Genomic DNA, 17,959 nt, shown 5'->3' with positions numbered 1-17,959 from the left:
GTACATAGATGCAGGGGTGCTGCTCCCAGCTTTCTCCCCAGAGGCCAGTTTAGCAGGCACAATTTTAACAAAAAAAGGTCCTGGCTGGCACACCAGTGTTGGAAATCAGCTTCTTCTCCCCACTGGCCACTTTCATGGCAGAACCTTTCTTTGGGGCCATCTTGAAGCAGTCAGTTGGCAGAGGTACTTAGCTTCACAAGCTGAAGAGATGTCCGTGTTGTGTGGTCACGCGTCACGTTGTACACAGGCCTTCTATTGTATGGCAGTACTGTGGTTAATATTGTCTCCTGTGCACCTAAAAGCAAACAAGCAAGAAGAACATCAGTTAAATGTGGCATTGTTGCAATTTAATTAGTAGCACAAACAAACAATATCATTTAATGTGGTTACGTAATTTTTGTTACAAATAATTAACAATACAGTGTATCCATTCATAAAACCACTCCAGCATAAACTGTCATGGTGTACACTCAGGAAGGATAAGGAGGAGCAACAACAACAGCATACAGATGTAACTATTTGCTTTATGTGCATCACGTTGGGATGTAGTAGTCAGGGAGGTGTAGGTGAAAATGGAATAATCCTTAGGCAATGAATGCTGTTGTGTGCCTATAGCAGACATGGAGTTGATGCCGGATGTTAAAAAAATGGGGGGGGGGACGTTTTGGGGAAAAAATTGAAAAAAATTGCAATAAAAAACATTGAATTGAAAACTAAAATAAAATTAATTGTAAAAGTAAATTTTAGAAAATTTTAAATTTTAAAACCTAAAATTAATATATATATATCTTTTTTCCCCATAAATAAGCAAAATTATACTCAAGCATATAATTTATTAAACTGCTATCTCAACCATCCATGTAAGCTTATGGCAAAGGGGCACAAAATGGCTACCAGCAAGTGCCACATGGTCAATAACAACAACACTGAGCAAAGAGGCATTGGGAACAAAGAGAAGACGTGCAAGCTTATGGCAAATGCACACTGCTTGCCTACATAAAATGTTCACCCACCACATGGTCAAAACAACAACCAGAAAGAAGGCATGGCCACAACAAAGAAGACATGCAAGGTTTTGGCAAAAGCGCACTGGCTGGCTACACAAAATGGCCACCAGCCATATGGTCACAACAACAAGCAGGAGGTCTGGAAAACAAAGAACAAATGCAGGTCTATGGACACTGACTATACAAAATGACCCCTGGCCACATGGTCTATGGTAAACACACACACACTGGCCCGACAAAGGAGGTATGGTAACATAGAAAACACAACATTAATTCAGCAATGCCATAAACGAAAATTAACATGGCTAAAAATGTTTACAAGACCACACATCCTCCAAATGCTTGCAGCGACAGTAGATCATGCTCGTTCGCGATCAAGTGCATCACAAAACATCCACCGGAAGTCACTGCCATCGCATAAAACCATGTTAGTGGCCACAAAATCTCGCTGGAGCTTGCGGGAAGCTACCAAATCTTGTGGCATTAGGAACTGCTAGAAAATCTCGTGGGAGCACGTGAGCACCTGGCAAGCTGCTCCCACCCTTGTGAAACAACATTTCAAGGGTGCCAACAAAAAAAGCTCCAATCAGTTGTGGAGTGCAGAGTTTATCAGTAACTCTGTTGTTCTCTGCATAGTTGCCTAGTTCCACAATCTCATCTGAGTTTTACGCCCAGGCCTATATAGTCAGCAGCCATTTTAAATGATTAAGAACCAGGATTACATTTAGACAACATTTTTCTGTATCATTGGCAGTACTTCATTTGTGACTGTGGTTGTTGGTTGGCACCATCAGGAGACAGTCTTGAACAGCTGGCAACTGACAGGAGCTCTTCCTGATAGACCACATGGTAAGACTTCTCAGAGCTTGGCAGGCTTTCTTACAGATGGCCAATCATTTATTAATGAATTTCATAGTGACTGAGGTGTGACTTTTTGAAATAATATAGCCTGCCTGGCTGTGACCTAATGTGTGCTCCACTGTCACAGCCTCTCGCTTGATTTGGCACACGAGAAAGTGTCACTCATAGTCATTGAAATGTCCCTCATAATTACACTGAAATTATGAAAATGTCACAAATAGCAAACTGAAACCTTGGCAGCTATGCCTAGGCCGTTTTCAGCCACGGGATCCCCATGCCCCGGGGCTCAGCCATGTGTCCCTAGGTGCCCTGGTTCCACCCAGGGAACCCAGTGTGCAGGATGGGGACCATGGGGGAGCCTCAAGGCCCCAGTGGTCCCAGCCGGTTCCTTGCCTCATGCAGGAGCTGGCATTGCTCTTGTACGAAGCGAACAGATGGAAATGCAGCTCCCTGCGTGCATGAGCAATATTCCATCTTTTTGCCTGCCTACATCTCTGTGGGCAGGGAAAGAGATGAAATCTCCACTTTCAGCAAGTGGGAGCACTTTGACAGCTCCCAATTGCTGGAAGTGGAGCGTTTGCTTTGGCTTGGCCAGAGCTTTCACTCACGCCAATCAAAAGCAAGCAGTTATATCCTGGGGTAGCCACCCCAGGACCAATGTTCCCCCTAATTTATTTCCTCTGTGTGTGGCAGTTCAAGATCTTTCTGCACTGCAGCCAAGGCTTTGTGCACCAAGCATGCCAGCGCAGCACTTGAGTATATAAATCTCTGGCAATTACCACTCAAAACCTTTGTTTACAATGAGAGCGAAAAAAGGAGTATTTCACAAATATAGCTCCATTTAATTGTCTGGAGAGAGTTTTGCAATGTAGATACAAATCATCATGACATGATTTGTTCACTCTAGTGGCGCCTGCACCCCAAGTTTAGAAAAGAACAGAACTCAGAAGGTAGCACCAAAATAAGATTTTATTGAATACACTCAATTGAGGAATTGCTCATTTGGCGGGGGAATGTTGGGAGACTATACAAGGGTATAGACATTTAGCAAGTTGACAATTACATAACACATTAACATGCTGATGTACCACCTAACAATTTCTGTCCCTGCTAAGAGGTAGTCTGTAAAATGTGCACATCCAGGCCATACAGACTGTGGGAAAAAGTGGCTCAGACAAGTCAAGTGCTGACACGAGATGTGTGTCATGTTCGCTTCTTTCACCGGTCCTGGTCCTTCTTCCACAACTGATAACCTTTATCAAGCTCAACTTTGCAACTGAAAAGGTAGGCTTTTGTACTGATCAGCATGTCCAAGTGATTTGCCTCCTGACTTTTTCTCAATTTAGACTTCATAGTGTTCATTAGGCTGAATCCACAATGGGGAAAAATAAGTGCAGGTACTCAACCCACTGAACTGTGGACTAGAGGTGGAGCCAGGGGCATCTCTAAGGACGCGTCAAGGAGACAATCATTTAATGACTCTTCTTTATTCAGTCCGCCTCATCTAATCATTTTATAATCAGATACATTATTTTATCCACTCTCATTATGCCATTCCTTTTAACTACTCCTTTATCCCCCAGGTTGAAATTCTTCCTTTCCCTTTTTTGTATTTTGCCCCTTTTTATATTTCTCTCCACTCTGTTCTTCCACCCATTCTTTTTCCCTCATCTCTCTTACCACTGTCTACTTTCCCTTTCTCCATGTCTCTCTCCACTCTTTGCTTCTCTTTCTTCTCATTTCTCTGTTGCTTTGTCCTTAATTATTTCTTTCCCCTTGTCTCTATACCCCCATCTTCCTTAACCTGTGTTACTTTATTCCTACATACATATTCTAATCCTCTCTACCTTTCCCCTTACTTTCTCCCTATGCAGGTGTGGTGAACTAATGGGTAATACAGTGGTCCAGATGCCCTGATGAAATTACCACAAAATTTTCTGGCAATGAAACATGTTTGTCGCTCATAAGTAACTTCGGTTTTAATCACATACCTTGGGTCTTTATGAATAAAGAATGATGATAGTCCCTTTGACACATTTTTAGTTTGGTGGTCATGAGACCTAGTGAATGGACAGCAGCACTCTGACACTGAGGACTAGACATAATAAGCTGTAGGGATAGATACAGAAACACACATTAGGTTTCCCTGTCACATGGCTCCTAATACAGTGAAAAGCATCGCTGCAGGTATAGGAGTATGCTGATTGTTAGAATCCGGGTTCTCTGGTTGGCACAGGTAGGTACTTGTGACAAGCAGGGAACCTTTCCTCTAGTCAGGGTAAGGGGTTACACTCCTAAAATAACCCCTGCTCACCCTCTAGGTAGCTTGGCACGAGCAGACAAGGCTTATCTCAGAGCGTTATAGGTTAAGCATTTGTGAACACATACAGTAACCAAGTGACAACACTACAGATGGACACCACACAGGTTTTTATATTAAAAATAAGGATTCTTTATATAGAGTTACCACAAGACTATTAAACGGCAAGAATACACAATAATGTTTACTTTAGATGGTAGAAGTTTGCTTAGTTCTCTTAAGTTCTTAAATGCGACACTTTAAGTCAATGTACCTTAGATGCGACACGCAGGGCAACGAAAGTGTTGCAACGATGTTGATGCGATGAAGTTTTTGTTGCAAAGAAATAAAGACGTGAAGATCTTCCAGATGCGTCACGCTTCTCCGATGTTGCGAGAAGACTCGTCTCGATGCGTCGGCTGCAGCGGCGTCACCCCTTTACGCGATGTGACGACGACAGCAGCTCCGACGGCGGCACGCTTCTCCGTGGATGCGAGGTGCTTTTCTTGATGCGGTGCAATGCGACAACTACGATGGCTGTGATGGCGACACGCTTCTTCGGCGTTGCGAGACACTTCCGGAATGATGCGATACGCTTCCGCTCGATGCGATGCTGCAGCGGCGACACCCTTTGCGAGCTCCGACGGCAGCACGCTTCTCCTTCCTGAGTCGCGCTTCCAGCTCCTTGCGACACGCAGTCCCTCAGAAGGCCCAACAACAGCAGCAGGCACTTCCAAAGACTCTGGGGAGCTGGGGGGTGAAGTCCACTGGTCCTGGGACTTCGTTCAGGGGGCAAGCTCAGCACAAGCCCTTGGAGATTTTTTTAAGCACAAGTTGAAATAAAGTCTTTGTAGTCTTTTCTCCTCTCCTTTCAGCAGCAAGGCAACCACTGCAGGCCAATCCCCCAGGTCAGGGACAGTACTCCTCCTTACAGCTTTCCCAGTTCCTTCTCCTCAGGCAGAGGTTATTCTTGTCAAGCAGGATCTAATTTCTTGGGAGCAGGGTCCGAATACTTATACCCCTAATCCCTTTGTTCCTCTGGGTTAGAGGGGCCTGTTGACATGACTCTGCCTTTCTATTCAGGGTGCAGGGCAGAGACATCAGCCGCTCCACAGGAGGTGGAGCCAGCATTGTGGTGGCAGAGCACAGCCCTATTCAGAGTCCAGGTGCACTCCTCCCACCCATCTGGATGTCAATCTCTCCATTCACCACCAGGCTACCTAGCCATGCCCCTCTGGGTTTCCCCAGCCCTGTCACTCACACAAACCAGACAGGCAGATACACATCATAGCAGAGGCGGGCTGAAATGGTTAGGCAAGCAAATACCAACTTTCTAAAAGTGGTATTTGCAAACACAGTATATTAAAATAAACTTTACTAAAATATGTATTTTATTATTCTGAGTTCAGGCATACTAAACTCGATTTTCTACCATGTTCCCTGGGTCTGCTAGGATCATAGGATGTAACAATTCTAACAGCCCATTCTGGCCTATAGAGAACAGGTAGCCTTACAATAGTGAAAAACGAAAATGGCTGTAATTCACAATTAGGACATGCCACACACATCAGAGCTTGTCCTACCTAATGCTTACAATGCACCCTGCCCTTGGGCCTACCATAGGGGTGACTAATATGAAGTTAAGGGAAGGTTTAGGGACTGGGAAGTGGGTGCACTTGCCCAGTCAGCATGACAGTACCAGACTGCATGCAGGTTCTGCAATGGCAGACCTTAGACACATTTTACTAGGCCGCTTCTGTGGGTGGCACAACCAGTGCTGAAAGCCCACCAGCAGCATTTGTATTTAGAAGTCCTGGGTACTCCTGGTGCACTTTACTGGGGTCTGACAGTAAACCAAATAAGCCAACCATGGAATCCAACCAACATATACATTTTACATAGGGAGCACTTGCACTGTGGCACTGGTTGGCAGTGGCGCAGTGCTCTGAGCGGCCAACACCATAAAAACACATGAGGCACAGCGACAAAAAGTGGAAGGGAGACTCACGCCAAGGTGCCAGGTCTAACACTGATGATGATAAACCCTGCCACGTGGAATAGCTAGCCAACAGTCAAACAGTGGTTGCCTACGTGAGAGGTGTCTCCTACTTTTCTGATGGCACTCACTGCTGAATGGTCTTATAATATATGCATCACCGATGAATCAGATGTAAATTGATCATCTTTCTCCCCAGGTAAAATAATTGAAGGGATTAACTGATAGCCAATCCTGCGGGATGTAGGAGTAAGGGGTTGAGTGTTCTCATTGACAGATACATACATATCTAAATACAATATTGATGTTTCCCTTCGTTACACCTCAGGCTCTTTCCCTAGCTTCTTGTTTCCCTTTCTTTTCTTCTTGTCGATAGTTTGCTCCTTATTTCTCTTTACCCTTCTTTTCAATAACTCCTAAATTGCTATCCCCTCTTGTTCTTCCTTATTTTTCTTTCTTTCATCCACACCTCATGCTCTCATCTTTTGTCCTATCTTAACTTGTCCTATCTTGACTCTCATGGGAGGACTGGCCTCCTGCGTCACAGGATAGGGACCGTCAGGCCTATTGGTCTGAAAAATAATGAGGATGGAAAATGGTCAGTCTTAGACTTGACAGGTTTGTTGCTAGCCCAGCAGACATTTCCAAAGCCTGGATGTTTGAATGGCATCTACAGTTGTTTTGGCCCTGGGCCTTTGCTGACGGGAGTTATGGGGCGCGTGCTAGACATGACATTTCATAGTTTAAGTCCAGTAATCATTTCTAGCTCCAGCTCACCCCTCTTCTCGGTGGACGTGCAGAGCTGTGCACTCTTCTGTGCCACTCATGTGTTTTTATATAGGCGGACTTAATCTGAAGGTATTGGAGAGCTTAAATGAGCACCAGTTACATTACACAAGGACACTTGCATTTTTTCAGGCACAAGGAGAATGTGGCATTATGGCCAGTGCTGCTGACTTTGGAGCTGGAAAACCAGGTTGGAGTCTCGGCGTTGGCTCAACATCCTCTGTTACCGGGCCAATCACTTAATCTCCCTGTGCGTAACAAAAATATGAACGTGTTTTTGTGTAACTTAACTGGTGCTCATGTAAAGAGCTCCAATACCTTTGTGTCAAGTTCTTGCAAAAAAACGTTATTTACTTAGAATCACAGGTTTGTGATTGGCAGATTGGCAGGCAGTTCTGACAACGTGAGTGCTGCTTACAGTACACTCTAACAATGTTATGTGCAGAGTTGCATTAGAGTAAGCTACTGCAGGACTGTCATGCATGCCCAAGCTCCAAAATTCTAAAGAAATGAACAATGGGAGAGTACCGATCAGCACCCAATGCAGTGACCTGGGCCACTAATCAGACACAAATCCACCTCGCTCACACCCTATCACTACCAACAACTCTTCCTCCGCGGCTTGCACATGCAGCCATCAGCACCTTGACAAGCTGTTGCACAAATGAGGAAAACAGTGCCCTTCACCTGAGAGGGGTTGCGTGGTACTTCGAAGGGACTCGGGGACTGGGAAGGATTTCATGGTGCAGGTGGCAGCAGGATGAGGTGTTGAGCATTCCTCAGCTTACTCAACAGACCAGGTCAGAGGTGCCTGTGTCAAGCTTGGCACTTCAATAGTTCAGGCTTTACAGTGTGACTGACACATTAGTAGAGCATGTCAGTAATACATGAAATATACACCTACACTGCCAAGTCAATATTAATGGATGGCTGAATATTGATTTTTCTTGAGCACCTGTGCTCCCGCATTATTACTGGTTGCAAGAAATGAATGTTGCTTGGTATTTTTGGTACAACTAATGACAATTAAAAGCACTGAGGGCACATTCTGAATGCAAGCATTTAAAATGCTCTCATATGGGATAAAGAACAAACAGGAAACTCGGTGAAATAAAGTATTTGCGTGTATCACATTAGATTGTATTATTGGGCACTTTTAAACAGCTACAAGCCTTTCACTGAGTTACAGAGATTAACAGCATGCTGAGCCGAAGCCAGGCTCCGATCAAACATGACCAGCAGCTGTAGCTATTACAACGACAACCACAGACAAATCATGCAGATGTATTGCCACATAAAATAAACATTTCTGGTTGTGCACCTGGATGCTGCTGCACTTCTGATTAATCATTGCAGCCTTTCAGGCTCCCCCACTCCTGACATGAATAGCACAAACAGCATGTTTTACTGCCGCCTGCTCCGGCCTCTGTTATGACATTCCACAGGCCCATGCCAGGAAAGGTCTACTGTTCTTTAAGCCTTGTTTCAGCTGACCTTCACCCCCACCCCCTTGTAAACTCACCAGAATTTCTCCCTGCACTTCAACACCAAGAAAATGATGGTTCTTTTCACAGCTCTCTTATTTTAAAGGCTGTGGGCAGCAAACGATCTTTCAATTTTGCATGAAGCAGAGACATGCGCACTGTGCAAGATTGTGCGCGCGCTGGGGAAAGATAGTGTGGGTGTGCAGGAGCGCATGCTACAGGCAACTATGCAAGGTACATAGCAGGGGCTGATCCTGATGGGTGGTGGTCTCCAGGGCAATTAATAGCATGGGAGGAGGCCACGCGGACTCGCTACCACGTGTTTTTTATTAGCTGCCTGGGGGAGTGGTGGTCCCTGGGATGCGTGTGTCCACCTGGCTCCCTGCTATATATTGCTGCAAAGCCCCATGGAGGTTGTGGTCCCTGGGGCTCTAAGCAGACCATGGAGGGAGGTCCACACATGCCCACCTCAATATTTTAAGGTGTAGGTGGTAGTCCCCGGGACTCAAAAGAGCCCATGGAGGGGGTCCATGTGGCCCCTTCCATTTTGTAAATAAAGTCCCAGGGAGGTGGTGGTCCCTGGGGCTCAAAGAGCCTTAGGAGGTGGGCCCCCAGAACCTGGCCCACCCATGGGATCTTTTTAAAACCAGAGTGTGAGTAAGTGTTCTTTTATTTTGTTGCCGCAGTTGTGCTTCCACCGTTTTTTAAACGCTTTTTCTGGGACTCGACTGAAGCAGAGACCCATGATGGTGGCCAACACTTCCTGTTTTAAGTGTTAGCAACTAATCGGATTTCAACTCGAGATCATGAGGTTTCACGGTGCCTTTGCGTCCCTAGATATCCACATTTGGTCTTCTTTAAATAACTTGCAAACTTATGAAAGGATTTTCATAAAATAACAAAAAAGCACTATTTCTGGACCAAGAGCTAGCTTTCTGCCAAATGTGGTGTGTGTGTGTATGTATATATATATATATATATGAAGCAACTCGCAATTCTTTTTCCTGAAGGAAAATCACGGGCACAGACCACTGTTATACCAGAACAGTTTGCTTTTATTTATTTCCCAATTTCAATGTCCAGACGCGTTTCGGACGTCCAAGCGGCCTTGATCACCTGACCACACGCATTAACAGACCCTCAATTTAAAGTGCTAGTGCTAATTACATTTGTAGTAAACATGGAAGAGTTACTATTTGTCTCGTCATTTTTTACATAATCATTCATTGCCAATGCAAAAACAATTACCAAGAAGGTATACTTGGAAATTCAAAGGCTTAAATGCCACTATTTATAAAATTCAATTTTTCTAAACATTTCCCCTAATTGGTAATTAATGACAATAGAGAATTTTTTCCATGACATATGATTATTAATATAGTGCTTACTTAACCGTGTTAAAGAATAAAAAAGACAAAAAATAATTTATATACATTCCCACAGTAGTCCAACACTTTGTTTAACTTCAAGTTATATATATATATATATATAAATATATATATATATATATATATATATATAGAAACAGTCCTTCTCTGCTCTTCACTTCAGCAGAAAAATGAAGGTACGGACCTCTCTCCTCAGTAGAAAATAACAGAATCCCACAACAGCAAAGAGTGGGTGAAGCAGGTATTTAATTTATCCCAAATAGATCGATGTCAGTAAATCACAGGACCAGTGTCCTCCATGACGCGTTTCGCTCCACGCAGGGAGCTTGATCACATGATGCATCGCATTATGATGACGGAATAAATAGAGAGACAACACCAAAAATCAGTGAAAATGAAAGACAGACTAGACCTATCAACAGAAAACGTCTCAGAACATCCGAAAAAAACCCCAAGCATAATGGTAATGAAAGGTATAGAAGTCAGATGCAAAAAAGTAAATAATATTGATAATGTGGGTTGAATAATGTCAAAAAATACACATAGGTAGCAGACGGGCGGTAGTCAAAATTAATACATAGTGCATATAATCCGCCTCTATAGGTACCTAAAATGTAGAAAATCTAGCAAATCAAGGACAAGTGACCATTCAAAATGCCCACAACGTACTCATAAAATGCATCTAACAAAACATATCATTTTTTATACAGAACTTCGGACATTGAAAAATTGAAACCAAAAACCAACTAAGGGGCCTATGCATCAACAATGCCATTTGCGATTCCTTATTAGCGAAAAATAAGGAATCGCTAATAAGGAATAGCAAAAGGCTATGCATGTAGGAATCGCTATTCAAATAGCGATTCCTTAATATTCCTTATTACCGAATCGGTAATACCGAATCGGTAATAAGGAATACCTACCCATTCATTCCTATGGGCTTGGAGGCCCATAGGAATGAATGTAAAGCCAGTCTGTATTAGCGATTCGGTATTACCGAATCGCTAATAGCGGGAGCACTTTCAAGGGTGCCAGGGTGTCAAAAGGACACCCTGTTGCACCCCTGAAAATGATATGTGCACATATGTTGCACACACACATGCTCTAAGGGCATGTGTGTGTGCAACATGAAACTTTGAAAAATGCACAAAAGTGCATTTTTCAAAGTTTTTGCAAATTACCATGCAGTTCATCTTCATGGTAATTTGCTCCCCCTATTAGCGAAATCGCTAATTTTTTAACTTTGATGCATTGCATTTAAGGAATCTCACTTTGGGATTCCTTAAATGCAATCGCTATTTAAGGAATCGGTATTTAAGGAATCCCTATTTAAAGAATCGCTATTTAAGGATTCCTTAAATAGCGATTTCTGCTTTTGGGTTGATGCATTGGGATTGGGAATTTTTTACTTAATACCGGGAGCTATTACCGTATCGGTATTTTACCGACTGGATTTTGGGTTGATGCATGAGGCTGATAGAGGTAAAAAAGCATACAGGCACATGCATCATCATAGGGTTTTGCGATTCCTTAATTGCGATTATTAAGGAATCGCAATTAAGGAATAGCAAAACCCTATGCATGTAGGAATCGCTAAAGAAATAGCGATTCCCACAAATTCCTTAATTGCGATTAGCAAATTGCGAGTCGCAATTAAGGAATGTCTTCCCATTCATTCCTATGGGCCTCCAGGCCCATAGGAATGAATTAGAGATTGCGGGAGCAATTTGCGAGTACCAGTAGGTACTCGCAAATTGCTCCCGCAATTTCGATGGTGCAAGGGTGTCAAAATGACACCCTATTGCACCCATGTATGTTCACTCTGCACAAATGTTGCATACACACATGCTCTAAGGGCATGTGTGTGGGCAACATGTAACTTAGAAAAATGCAAAGAAGTGCATTTTTCTCAGTTTTCGCAAATTACCATGAGGTCCAGCCTCATGGTAATTTGCTCACGCTAATAGCGAAATCGCTATTTTTTAAACTGTAATGCATTGCATTTAAGGAATCTCAATTAGGGATTCCTTAAATGCAATCGCTATTTAAGGAATCCCAATTTTGAGATTCCTTAAATAGCGATTTTTGCATTTGGGATGATGCATCCCAAATGCAAAAATACCGGGAGCAAAGGGTCAGATTCTGAGAATCTGCCCGTTTGCGACCGGTATTTTGCTTGATGCATGTGCCTGATAGAGAGGTAGCTGAATATAACAATACATATGACAAAGCATGAGGACACATGCAACCATCCCAATATTATGTTAGGACAGGCAAGTATCACACTCAAATGTACATATAAAAATAGACTAAGAAACTAATCTTTTCACCAATTAAAAACGTCAAAAAATCTAAAAGGCATAAGATAAAAAAATTGGTGACAAGACAAAGCCCACACAGAAAAATTCAGCAATATCAGTGCAACAATGAAAACTGCCGGACATCATAAATAGCTAAAATCGCATGGTAGAAAAATGCCTAAAAAAATATTATATAATATAATATATATATATATATCCAAGCTCCAAAGTACCCAACGTACAAGGAGCACTCGAACGACAACATGCTCATGAAGAGCCTTTATGGTATACAATCAGCCGGCAGAACGATAACTTTAAGCAGTTCAATTCACTATGGATGCCTGACGCGTTTCGAAGTGTCCCCACTTCTCTTCAGAGCCTTTGGCAATTGAAGGCGCATAGGACACGAACCTCATAATTTAAATGCTCCGATTAATGCTCTGGATGGGATGCTCTGCTGCGACTAGCAGAGCATTATGGGCCTTGTAGTGTCCTTTGTCTCCAGATGGAGCGAGCAATGTTGCTGCTGTGACTTTCATTGCCCCCAGATGGGCCTCGGTGTGCCGGTGGATATGCTAAATACGTTGCTGTATATATATAAATATTCCATGAGAAAAGCATTTTTTGCCTATATCTTTGGCGCCATTTGATTTGACGAATCTTCACAAAAGTTTCCAAAAAAAGTGCCCCGGCCTCCTGCTCTTCGTTAGTAATCGGCCACAGTCTGGGTGAGATCCCGGGCACATTTTCACAATAAAGGAGGGGGAGCTCACCCCCCCCTCCCCCCCACGGATAATTATTGTGAGGCAGCTGACAGAGTATGGAGAAGTGTTTCAAACCCAGCCAAGCTACTACTAGGGTTTCTCCTTGAAATCGAACTTTCCTCTCCTTGCAGCGGGATCCAATGCTTCAGTCATCTCTGGAAATACTACCCAATGGCTCGCATCAGATGGATCTGTCTCCTGTGATCTTTTGCTGCTGTCGTTTGCTGCCCAGAATTGTCTGTCTCACTTCAGCTTGGAAGCTGAGTCACACACACGCGCAGGTTGTAATTTGAGTTGGCAGAAAAAAATGATTTGTTTGAAAAAATACACACGAAATTAGTACACTGGGTCTTACCTGCAGGGATGGACAAATGAAATCAGGCATCCAGTGATGGCAAGCAGCCTTGCTAATAACAGCCCAGCTGATTCCTGTCCGTAAACACTTCTTTTGACACTTTCTTTTTCATACAAGACCCTTCTGAAATAAACTACTGGCTGTCTGCGTGAGGCCCTTGTTTGCCTTTCTTTCATCGCAGAAGGCAAGCCGCGCTTCCCTAGCTACGTCTTGTAAGGGCTGCTGCCTCTAACACTTACAAACATAATGAACTCGTTAAGAGGAACTTGGTACCATAATATTCATGTACATTACAATTCAGCCACAAGAGGGAGCCAGAGGAGCATGAAACGAACGTGGCGCTCGTAATTACAAGCTGTTGCTGAAGTGTGCAAGTTGTCAGGGGTAAACAACAATAGTTTTTCAGAAGTCGAACTAACCAAATAATGCACTACCTCGGCATATTAGGTATTAAAGGAAGGTCAGTATTGCACATACATGTATAGTTCCTCAGTCATGCCATTTTCTACAGTGCCCCCTATTAAATGCCCTTTCAGCAGGCCATTAGCCAGAGTTCCTAAACCAGCTTCCCAAGGCTATTATCGAAAATGCTCCTCTATGTAAAGCATCATCCTTAGGCTAGTATCTGCAATGCCTCAGTAGTTAATTAATCATCTCCAGAGATCAGTTTCATGCAACATAACAAACCCAGACAAGTATCCACAAAGCCCAAGTACACGATACACAATCCTGGGATCAGTAGCCACAATACTCCAGTGTGTAACGCACCATTCTCAGGACTGCACCCTTAGGGGCAGATTTACAAGCCCCTTGCACCTGTTTTACGCCGCCGTTGCGTCACTTTTGTGACGCAGCGGCGGCGCAAAACCAGAACCATGCAGTGGGGTATTTACAACGTGACGCATCTGGGAGATGCGTCACGTTGTAAAGCCCTGCGCCAGAAGTAGGCGTTCCTGGGCAGGGGGGGCGTTCCGTCGCAGGAACGCCTCCTAAAAGTGGCTGAGTGAAATCTACAAGATTTCACTCAGTCACTTTTGAGTCCATGGTGCGTCAAAACCCTGCGCCTGCTTGAAGCAGGCATAAGGATTGACGCAGCATTGTGAAGATAGGGCACCCCAGAGCCTTGCTGGAGCTGCGTCGCGCTTGCGACGCAACTCCAGCAATGCGCTGCCTTTACGGCACAGATGCATCACGCATCTATCCGTTTTTTGCCCCATGGTGCACTACATTGTAAATGCGGCGCATCCATGGTGGCGGAGCCGTGACGCACAATAACTGGCGCATCCCTGATGATATGCAGGGACGCGCCAGTTATTGTAAATCTGCCCCGTAATGCCTAAATTAGCTTAACACCAGCCTGACGCCAAATGCCTCATTGGGTGAAAGGCCTATCTATACATGAATGTGCAGGATTCACACTGTTCTGGCATGCTCAATGTTCTGACATGTTCAGAACTATTTATTCTCCAGGCTAGTAAATAAAGCACTACACTCAGGTCGGTATCCACAAACATTCTCTCACTGATATATGTTCTACTGGAATTGGAATATATGCCCTACACCACTACTCACAACGTTTTGCAGCTGAAACGTTAACCCGATGTGCTGCTTTAATGGAGCTACAGTTTGTGGCCTGCTTCACAGACACAGATCTCTACAGTAGTGACGTGCACACACAGTTTCTGTCCAGAAGGCGACACAGATCTCTGAAGCTGGTGTTTTAGCCATTAGCCAACTGTACCGTCTAACAGGGATTGAAAACAGTGTCTCGGAGGCTCCTCAGTAGTTACATTAATCTAATTATAAAAAAAGCAACATATAAAGCATGGCAATATATATATTCATTTAGTTTTAAATGTTCGTTCTATTATTTCCTTTAGCAATATTTTCAAGCTCTGGTTTCCTTCTCTCTAAAGTCTCTACTTTTAGCTCATTAGCAATTTTTTTCATTTCTGCTCATTGACTAATTTTCGTTCTTTTCCTTTACTGTATTATTTTCTGTTTCAGTTGTCCAGCCTGACCTATGTCTGCATCCTCTATCACTTTTTATCTGCGTGTCTACTGCTGTTTTCTTCCTTGATTTGTTTTACATTTTCTCTCATTTACTGTCACCATTTACCATCTCTTTTCTTACACTTTCAGGGCCTCATTTATGAAAAGTGACGCATCGCTGCATGAAAAACAGCGATGCGTCACTTTTCATTGCGCCCTCCTTGCGACATGCTGGATGCGTCATTTTTCCAGTATGACAATTCATGTCGCAAGGAGTTACAAATACGTCAGTATTTCTGACGTATCTGTAGGCAAAAAAATGACGCATTGCTGGAGTGTGTCACAAAAGTGACGCAACTTCAATAATGGATCATTTCACATGGGCAAGTCCCCTTTCAAATGTGCCTGCGTCAGTCTTACGCCTGCTGTGAGGCAGGCGTAAGATTTTGACGGATTTGCATCCTAGAAGTGGCGCAGTGAAATCTCCCAGATTTCACTGCATCACTAATACAAGGCTTACTTGTGTCAGAATGCCCACCCTGCATTCGTTATACCTGGCGCAGGTATAATGTGGCACAGGGGTTTACAAAGTGACGCATCTTTTTTCAGCCCAGTTTTCTCCTTTTGTCTATGTTTTCTGATGTTTATCTTCCCCCTTCTTCTTCCTTTTTCTCCCTGATCCTCCCAAAACGAATACCTATGCCCACAATGTTTAACACACGGCACAAATTAAGAAATTAACTAATGATTCAACTCCCCCTGGCCCAACTGTGCATGCTTGCTTGAAAATCAATACGCACTATAAGTTAAGATCCCTGCCATACTGTTTTTACTTGTGACAATACTACAACCACATATGCAACTGCTGCTCGTGCTCCCACCTGCAGAGGTTTGAAACAGTGTACAGATGTACCCTGAGAGAGCACAGGCCCCTTAGCACAGAGGCAGGAGACATTTAAAACTAGTGGATCAGGTACTGCTTCACCAAAATTTTACCTAGGTATAGCAATTGAGAATCTACCTGCCTTGCAATCTGGAGTATGATGGAGTTTAACAGAAAAAGTTTTAATAAATGAGACGGAACAGCAGAATGTTTATTTTAATTTTACAAAGCGTGTTTTTACTTCCAGTATGTCCCACACTAGAGGATTGCTGTGAGCTGCTCGGAGGCCCTCCCCCTTCTCCACCACTCTGCAAATGCACCTCCAGGTGCACTACTGGTTGGGGGATAAAGTCCCCTTGGATGCTGAGGGCCCTTGGGGGCGCAGAACCCCTATGGTTTTCTCCATTAAGTCCCACACACCGTTTTTGCTGAGAGCTGGTCTGAGACCCAGCCTCCTTTCTCCACCACTCTGCAAATGCATCTTCTAGTACAATACAGGCTGCAGGATGAAGTCCTCATGAATGCTGCGGGCCCTTGGAGTCAAGAAGCCCTTTTGTTACCTTCAGCGGGATTGCTCTCAGCTGGTTGGAGGTCCCGCCCCTTTCTCCATCCTTATGCAAATGTGACTACTAGTGAAAAAAACATTTAAATTAATCTTAAAAAAACAAAGGTTACAGGGACGTTATAGTTAGGAAATGGAATTTTAAAAACCTCAGTAATTCAATGAAAAAAACTAAGGTTACAAGGACGTTATAGTTAGGCTGAGATTTCACTTGTACAAAACTATAGAAATTCAGCAGTTATAGTTACCTAAGCTAACTATAACTTACACCACGCAATGGTACTGCTTATAAACTCACATAGTACATCAACCATGTCATGGTCAGTGACATCCCTGATGACATCACTGATGACATCTCAAATGATAGTGTCACTATCATCATCATTTGACATTTCTGGATCCTCATCTAGTGGCACCTACTGGTCTCCGTCCTCTGCTATGAGAGGGATGTTCTGTCGCAGTACAAGTTTGTAGAGCATACAGCATGTAACAGTGATTTTACACACCTTCCAGAGTTAGTGGAGGAGGGCCCCCCAGTGGTTCAGTCATTTGAATCCGGCCTTCAAGAGCACAAAATCCTGCTCCATTGGCTGCTGTGCTCTTCCATGGGCCTCATTGAAGCGAACTTCCCCTGCCCTAATTGGATCGCATGGGCAGTTGAGATATGCTGAGTCCCCACTTACTGATCATGCTACCTGATATCAAACACACAAAGGTTAACCACATCATACTCACCAACAAGCAAGGCCCTCTCCAGTTGTAGTTGTGACATCAGCTGGGGTACGGTGCTGTTTCACATTACGAAGGAGTCATGGGCAGAACCAGGAAATCTGGCACAGAAGTGTGATATATATATCAGCTAAACAAACCACTAGCACCTTGATAGACTGGAAGTGCTACCTGTTCCGATTCACCTGTTCATTGTCCTGTGGTGCCACCAAGACGATATGGCTGCCATCTATCAATCATATCACATGTGGGAAACTGAATATAGCTGTCCATATGTCTCACCATTGCGTCTAGTACATCACATTGTATGCAACTAGAAACACGTTGTGACATTCCTCCAGATATGGTTACAGAGTACTGAAAGGAACCTGCCACAAAGAAGTGTATTGCTGCAATGACTTTCATCATTGGTGACAGAGCCATTGGATAGTGACCATGAGCATGTAAATCAGTTTTCAACTGCACACATAAATCTTTTATTGTCTTCCTATTAAGACTAAACTTCATGATTATATCTAGTTCTTCCATAGGAGGTCTGGGAATTGTCGGTTGT

This window comes from Triturus cristatus, chromosome 5_1 (assembly GCF_964204655.1).
Source record: "Triturus cristatus chromosome 5_1, aTriCri1.1, whole genome shotgun sequence".
In the NCBI taxonomy this organism is placed as follows: Eukaryota; Metazoa; Chordata; class Amphibia; order Caudata; family Salamandridae; genus Triturus; species Triturus cristatus.
The sequence above is the reverse complement of the archived record's forward strand: the minus strand, read 5'-3'. Positions refer to the sequence as shown.